General features: G+C 43.3%; 1 protein-coding gene across 1 annotated transcript in view; it reads left to right on the top strand.

Annotated features, from left to right (window-relative positions):
- The first annotated feature begins 502 nt into the window (after positions 1–502).
- Positions 503–8,630, top strand: part of LOC117457277 (roundabout homolog 1-like) — a 264,825-nt gene continuing 256,697 nt past the window's right edge. The window contains 1 exon segment of the mRNA XM_071205123.1: positions 503–635. The gene's annotated coding sequence lies outside the window, so the exon portion shown is untranslated.

The raw sequence follows: 8,630 nt of genomic DNA, 5'->3' as shown, positions 1-8,630 counted from the left end.
CTACTTTGTATTATTCCCAGTAGAAAGGCAGCAAAGGGTGCTTTCCCCCCAGTATTTCATGGCACGAATCCCTATAGAAATGACTCGATGTGTTGAAACCAAATTAGAAAGATAGTTACGTGAGAAAACACTCCAAATGTGCCTTAAATGTTATTTTCGCTCAGGTTTGTGAGAATTGATAGCGTTTCCCGGTGTTAAGGAGGCTGCTTGGCTTCAGTGTGACAGACGGGTGATACGGGTGTCATTAGTTTAGCGCAGCTCTATAGGACCCGGGGAGGCTGACGCTGCTGCTCCCTGCAGGAGAAACATGGACCGATCTGTGTGTGCTGCTCCTCCGCCGCTGCACTAACTGCACCACACATAACGGCACAGGATACTCTTTTTTCACCCGAAAGGATAAGCTGTATCAAAGGACAATGCTTTGTTTCTAGTTTCCAGTGCTCTATTGTTTCTAGAAAGACGGATAACCAGGGTTTACTCAAGTCGCTCGATCACTAGTTGTGTAGGGTACACATTTTCCACGGTTTTCGTTCTCTACAACGTGCGCTGCGAATAAAAGTTTTACGGAGTCGCCGGTATGGATCACTTCTGCTTTTAAGGGACAAAACACGTGCAGTAGCATCATTTTGGAGAGGGTAAGTTGTATTTCTCTTTGCTCTGTAAAGAATGCTTTCAAGTGAGTCAAGCAGCAGTTTGGCAACAACAAAATGCGCGTTGCTCTTTCTGCAGGTGTAGGAGGCTAGCTGTGCAGCGGTGACTAAAGGCTGCAGTTGTTATTCTGATTAGAGATACACCACACCGCATTAGGCTCTGTGTAAAGCATGATGCCTTTACGCAACACCGGAGTAGTCAGACTTCTGGGTTCATAGTCCACAACACTTTAACATTAGATCTTGTTTTTAGTACATCAATTGTGATATGCGGTAAAAACAGTCACTCCTTCCACAGCTGGTGTTAGGTTACGATGTGACAGGTGTGTGTCTGTTACCTGTCAAAGCAGCCTGTTGACAGACTGACTGACAGGACGCTCGTGGCGGAGCTGTCCACCTCTCTGTGGTGCTTAAAGTTTCCCTATCTTGCAAAAAGATTTATGGTATCACAGAGAAAGGAAGTACGCTAATAAGGCAAATACATAGACTATGTGCTTATAGATGACAATTCTGATTTAAAGGCCAAAGGCTAGCGTGCAATTTATGTATTAGCCTGCAGGCAATGAATGATCCCCTGACGGTGAGGGGGGATGCATGAAACATGTGAAAGCCCTGTGTTGCCGCACTGAAAGCAGGGTCTCAGCAGGGATTGCCGCGGACAGTGAGGGAAGATAATTTAATTCAGTTCGAATAAACACAGAAGAAATTCCAAAAGCCGGAGTCCCTTTTAATAAAAAAACTGAAAAGGGCTGTATTTCTTCAATATACTTTAAACTATAACGTTTGATACATGCGTGTGGCTTTAATCAAGTGTATAGCAGTGTGATGCTGAAATAAGTTTCCCATTATTGCTACAGTCTTAGGTTTTTTTTTTTTTTTACTTCTACCACCTACTTTGCACACAACATGTGAAATGCATGACTATTTGTATCATTCATGACTTTCCTTTGTACATCCAAAGTAAATAAGACTCCTACATGTTTTGTGAAAGATGAGTCAGGTGCACATGGCTGTGTTGGCCCTGTCCCCCGCAGTGAGCATCCTCCTCACTGTGATTGCTCGTATCACTAATCCGACTCTGCACTTATCTGAGATTTACAACATGGCTGTGAGGATTTCTGTGGACAGGTGGATTGCCGTGCAGGCTGCTGCTGCTGCTGCTGCTGCTGCTGCTGGGGCATCGCTTCATATGTTCTGACTGTGATGTAGACAGCCCTGTGTGATATTGTGGGAGTCTTACCTGTCTTGGCTTGAGTTTGCCACTGTGGTGCTTTATAGATTGATTCACCTTTTGGTCCTTCTGTTGCAGTGATGGAAGAGATGGTAGGAGGGGGTGGAGGTGGGTTTTCCAATCAATTCTTAGCTTTCGATTTATATCACAACTTCAATTTCTGCCCATTTCTCAGAGAGAACTTTGCTTCGAGGAAGCATTTTGTGGGATTATTATGAGATTCACTTCTTTTTTTTCAAACCATAAATTATTCTTCGCCATTATACATTTAGAAACTCCTAATGCCTTCTTGTTCTAAAACTCCCTTCCTGCTGAATTACCATAATTCCAATAGGTTATCTATTATTCTATTGTGTTTATTTCATTTGTTAAATTGCAAAGAAAAACGTTTTTTTAAGAATTAAATATTGCGAGAATGCAGTGTTATCTTCTCCTTTTCACTGCGCATCATGTCTACACGTCAGGATGTTATCATTTTCTTTGGCATGACCTCATCCTGAATAAGACGCATAACACTGGATCAAAATGGCACTAATTAAGTCTGAAAACTGAGATCAGATACAATAAAGAAATGCATGAGAAATTAGGGGGATATTCATGGAGAAGAATAGCAGAAATGAAAATCACTTTCTTGTTCAGCTTTTATTTGTGGAATGGGTGACTTTGCCCACTGTGAACCGTCGGTCACACGTCTCTGGTTGCCTGCTCAAATCTCTCTAATCCAGAGAGGCGGACCAGATATGCCTTCATGGCAAATGTGGGGCTTATGGGCAGACTTGGAATTGTGTGTGTGGCAGCCAAAGCAGACCATTAATAGATTTCATCTAACAGGATTAGTGATATTTGGAAATGAGACAGGAGGCAGAAAATGAATAAGACATTAATACCCAGTGAGCAAAACCAACAAGACTAACTAATGTGTGAATAAAGATGTTTTGAAAGGCACGCAGACTTTTCTTTTATAAATCCCCCAAAGCTGCATTGCAGAAGTATTTGCGTTTGCCATCACATTCCCTGTGTAATAAAAAGACTCAATCCTCACTTACAAAACTGGTAGAGAATATGAAATGGGTATGTGATTAACACCCTGCTCACTTTCCCCACAGAAAACATTAGTATAGAGGCATGCAGGGAAAGCTCACAGTAATAACACTTTGTTAGGAGGAAATGATGGAGGCAGTTGCCATCACTCTCCCTCATCTTCCTTCCACCCTGAAGATGTTTGAATGGCCTGAGGCTGCTGACGATTGATTTCTGGTTTATTGTTTTTATTTTTCATTCCATCCCGAATGAAATCATTGTCCTGCAAGGTTGCGTGATTGAAAAACTCTGGTTCCCTGTCGTCTGTGGCTCATCCCCAAAGAGCCCTGAGGCTGGGGGTCCGACAACAGGCAGATCCAACACACGACCTCACATGCAAAAGGTCGAGCGCTGCTAGCTGTCGGCAGGTCTCATCATTCCCTCCTGACACGGCCATTATGGTGCCCTCTGGGTGGCATGTCAGTCACCCATGGTGGCAAGTCAATTAGTCATGTCCAGAGGGAGTGGCGGCGTGGTGGGACTGTGTTATTTATCTGCATGTGGGGACACACTGGAGGCAGATTACAATGTTTAATTACCTTCTATGAACTTGTCATGAGGAACTGAAGGGATGAAGTATAATTACTAGCTTTTTATTTGTATTCAAAAAGTCTTCCTCATACAATTCTTTTAACTATCATAATGTATCTATTTTTGCAGCTTAACAAACGGAAATCTTTGAATCGAAGAATGCAGAATAATAAGCTGTGAGTTAAGAATAACTGACTTCATCATGAGAACAACAGCAAGGCAAGGAGAAAAGGATGAACGCTGCAGAGTAGAGGAGGGTGGGAATTAGGACAGAGGAGATGCTGATCAAAGGTGTGGATTAAGATATCTTCCTCTCGAGGAGATTCAGTGTTGTGCAAATCAAACACACAATCTGTGGCGCCGCATGGAGATTAATTCTGTTAAGAAGATTGCTCAATGAAAATCCTCATAATATACACTGTGTGTGTGTGTGTGTGTGTGTGTGTGTGTGTGTGTGTGTGTGTGTGTGTGTGTGTGTGTGTGTGTGTGTGTGTGTGTGTGTGTGTGTGTGTGTGTGTGTGTGTGTGTGTGTGTGTGTGTGTGTGTGTGTGTGTGGCTTGCAAATAGTATCACTCTTTCTCAACCACTTCAAACTTGCCAGATCTGGTCATGGCAGAAATAGATCTTACACTATACCCTATCACAGATTCTCCACTGTCAGATATTCCTGTTTGCTAGAGACTATTTGCACGAGTGCACTGTCACAGAAGAGGAATTGTCTCTGTCCCCAAATCAGTATTGTCATACAGATACAGCTCCATAAAGTGTGAAATGGAAGCGATAACAAATTTGGCTGAGACCGCTCTCTGAGATTTGTCTCAGGATAACGGGGCCTGTACTTCTCGACAACTCACAGTAATACAACCCATATAAAGTAGCATCTTGATCAGGAGCAGTCGGCACTACGACGCTCATTCCCACGTCTCACTGTAAGCAATGTGTAAAAAATGGAACGTGCCACTTAGCATTGATGGAAATGTGTTGGGAGTAAGCCTTTGTGATGGACTGCTGTCCTATCGGCCTTGTGTCGTACACCTGCTGTAAGCTGCTCCATGCCCCTGCACCGGGCGATAAGCCCCTGGCCTGTGAGCTGCCTCAGCAGGAACAAGGCCTGCTTATGCTGGAATCTGACAGACACATGTAAATGCTTGAACATTTTCATTTTCATTGTTCACTGTTCATCTCAAGGTGATGGGCAGCACAATATTTATGTTTTAAGATTAAGTCAAACAGGATTTAAAAATAAGTTATTCTTAAAAAAAAATGCAAATGTAGTTTTTTGATGATCAAGAATCCTAATGGTTCCTCTGTGTCCTGATTTGTATTACATATTCACCTGCATACTGCTGAGGTAAACAAATACTGTTAACCACACGTTTTTGAATGTCTGATCATTTACCACCAACAGACCCATGTCAAATAAATTGCTAGTTCTGGCAAGTCTTGGAATAATATGCATGAAAGTTAAGTGGGAGTAAATGCAAATGTTTTCTGTTTGTTTTTTACAGTGGAAGATTGTTTGCCTAACATGACTGCTCTGTGCTGCTATACAATGGAAAATAACTTCTTGAATCAACAGTAATATATTATTACACAGGGCTATGGGGTCTCCTAGCAACGGTGTCTTGCAAATGTCAGTCAAAGCTTCCCATTAGCCTGAAGCTTGGATGGTTTTGTCCTCTCTTTCAGTTTAACTTTATATGAAAACACATGTTTAAGTGTTTTATTGCACTTTAATCTTCCCATACTAGCCTTTCACAGCCTGATCTATCTCCTCACTGCTCTGTAAGCGTTGGAGGAACGCCTGGATCCAAAGCCTACCATTGTGCCATTTGGGGAAAATCACTTTGTTTTGTTTATATTTTAAACAACCATAATCGTTTTGGGCGGCAACCAACGTAGAGTGCAGCGTTTACGTGCTTGCAAAGATAAACAAGCAGATAGCATAAGGGCATATACAGTAGTGTGAGATACACGACTAATGGCATGAATACAGCCACAGTCTGCATTCAGTAAGTAGTTAATTCACATCTTACAATAACATGATATAACAAATAACCCAATAGATGCAGTATCGTATGTCTTTGTTCACTATATTGAATATTGTCACAACATACCACATACAACATGAATGCCAAATCGGACATACGTGCCAAAGAAAACACGCAGTACCCAACTTCAGATACACCTACAATTAGGCCGACAGGTTAAGGGAAGGAGCTTCAGTGATATCTCTGTCTTCCCAGAGGCGAGACAATAAAAAAGATGGTCAATATTACAGTCTGCGCAGGGAACACACACCGTGTTTGTTGGGATGTGTGTGGTCTCTTGTTTTGTGTTTCCTCTTGTTGTAAGGTGCTGCATTATTTAGCAGGTTTTAAAGTCATACAACAGCTTGGATCCCAGTGGGAGGCAATGAGCTGTACTCGGGGTATTTTTCATTCCCCAGGTTTTTAAAATGTCTTTTGATACAAGACTGTCCTGTACTTGGAGGCCGTTTGAAATGTGGGAACAAGGCAACAAAGAGCCAGGTCAAAGCAGGGTCTTCCCCTTTATTCCATTCTTCTCTCCTCCTCCTCCTCCTCCTCCTCCTCCTCCTCCTCCTCCTCCTCCTCCTCCTCCTCCTCCTCCTCCTCCTCCTCCTCCTCCTCCTCCTCCTCCTCCTCACTGATAGCTTACTATTTTTCTTGGGAGAGTCAGAGTCTCTCAATCTCCAGTGTTGACATGTTACCTGTAACCATAAGGTCATGAATAATGCACCTTTTATGGTGCAACACAATGACATGACTGGATCAGTAATCCTTCAAGAGCAAAAAAGAGCATGGCAAGGTGACTTCTGCGGTGTGTCTATGTGCTTGGATTCACCATCCGGCTGCTATTTGCATGCTCTTGTTTGTCCCACGCAGTATCTTTAAACATAGTGCCGAAGTGTGTGGATGTTCAGCAGAGAATCAATGTTTGATGTCAATACCCGATTCCAATTGGGACGAGGCAGAGTATGCACAGTCGGCTGGTATTGTGTGCTCTGCTCTAACTTTGTTACAAAGTCAAATGTTCTCTGTGTCTGCACATTAATTTGGATAATATCTTTGTAAAATGTTCTTGCACACATGAATGTGAATGATCTGCTAGCATGCATGAGCCTCTTCTTTCATGTGTCTCCCTTTGAAGTGTTTCCCGCAGTCTGTGGGATCAGTGGTAACAGAGGCCAGGTCCGAGTGAAAGGGTTGCATTCTGTTCTCCCAAAGGGAAACACAGTAGATGCTCCCTTTCAGGCAGCTGATAACAAAGCACAACACATCCAGCGTAGCACTAGGCCAGGAATACAAAAAAGATACATCTTTAAATCTAAGTGGTAGTGAAATGTGCTCTCTCTTAGTCCACTCCAAATCAATTGGCATTATGTTTCCTGGACCGCTGTGTGAAGAGCCTATTCCTCCTCCTGTGTACACATTCTCTGTGCAATGGTTGCTTTGCTTAATGATGGGCTGGCGTTGCCCGGTGGACATCGTTTGTCGCCTTTAATTAGGTGGAGGTAGAGATTGTTATTCATGGTAAGGGACGGGGGAATAGCCCACTGCCGGCCACCTTCCCCGAGGCAGACTGCTCTTAGCATTGATGTGGGAGATGTGCAGAAAACAGCTGCTACCCCATGATTTCTGAGTGTTTGTACTAATGATGAGCTCCACGAGGCCATCTTTCAACCCTTTTAATGGCGGTTCAGCCTGATTTCAACTCAGATTTTATGGATGGAGCAATGGTTTCTATTCCTGCTCATCATCCAGGGCCATACTGCAGCTTATTGTTATACACAGACCGTACTTCTTTACACGGCAAAGCTAATTATGGAGTTAAATGCAAGTCTGGCTGGCTGCCTCACGGCAAGTCTGCCACTGCTGGCTTTAAAAGTCAATCAGTTTTTCTCTCCTATTAACTGCAAAGTTGTGTACACTTCACACACAATTATCTCCCAAAACATAGCAAATGTTTTTAGATTGATCTCCCTGCTGCCAGGCCGCCATTGATCCAGTTCATTTCGTAGCTATATGAAAATGTACTGCAGAGATCTTCTGAGATAGGTATCCTTTATATTTATCGCCCGTATGGCAGTGCTTATTGTTAAGGCACTTTGGAAACTCTCTCAGTTGATCAATTCAAGGATGCTTCTGATTTGAGGGTTGGATGACATTGCACTTAAAAGCTTTGCTGTCCTAAAATTCCACCCAGGAGACCAACAATGAGCAATATCCATTTTTTGAGAGGACACATGAGTATTATGTCATTTAGCTTACCCGAAACGTCCTTGGTTACAGCTACATTATCACACAAAATAGGGTCATTTTGACAAGACCTTCAAGAAATAGCGTATACTGCTAAGGGCAAACACTTCTTAACAATTGATATGTTTTACTTAACACTCTCAATGATATCAAGCAAGGACATCACAAACACAGAGGTCCAAGCATGTATATTGGTGTTATTGGCATTACTGGTATGTTTTTCCTCCTCCTTGTCCCGTGTGAGTGTCTGTCCTGCCAGTGTTTAAGTGTAGGACGGGACATGTCCCGGAGGCTGGCTCTAATTCCCAGTGGTGTCCGTCAGACCCCTCTCCCTCGAAGCTCTGACAGAAGGAGCTATTATTTTCTCTTCGCCCTGGTGGCCTGTGTCCCCTGGGAGAGGCCTCCCCACGTGACTGACAGCTCTGTAAACACAGCCAGCCCCGGGGTGACTGAGTGAGAGCTCACTGCAGTGACGCCCTTGTCCCGCCTTCTCTCCACCCTCCTCCCTAAACTTCTCATGTCTGTGTCTCAACATCGTGACCTGGTTCACCCTCAACCTCTCCGCATCAATTTCACCTTAAGGGGTCAGATTCCACCTTTGTTAAAGTCTATCTAACCTTGCTGCACCTTTGCCAACGAAACCCCATCCCCCCGCCCTTATACATTTGTCATCCATTACATTTAGCCAAACCTCTTTTTCTTCTTCTGAGATTTTCAATATTTTTTAGATGCACTCTATTAGTTCCTTTAATGCAGTATCATAACAACGCAGCAGAGATTGCAGGGGGCTGGCCGGCTCCACTGTGTGTGTGTCAGTAGATCTAACTCCTGTGTAACTAAGACAGATGACTGTGTCAA

The sequence above is a fragment of the Pseudochaenichthys georgianus genome, chromosome 13, assembly GCF_902827115.2.
Source record: "Pseudochaenichthys georgianus chromosome 13, fPseGeo1.2, whole genome shotgun sequence".
NCBI classification, from domain to species: Eukaryota; Metazoa; Chordata; class Actinopteri; order Perciformes; family Channichthyidae; genus Pseudochaenichthys; species Pseudochaenichthys georgianus.
The sequence above is the reverse complement of the archived record's forward strand: the minus strand, read 5'-3'. Positions and strand labels throughout refer to the sequence as shown.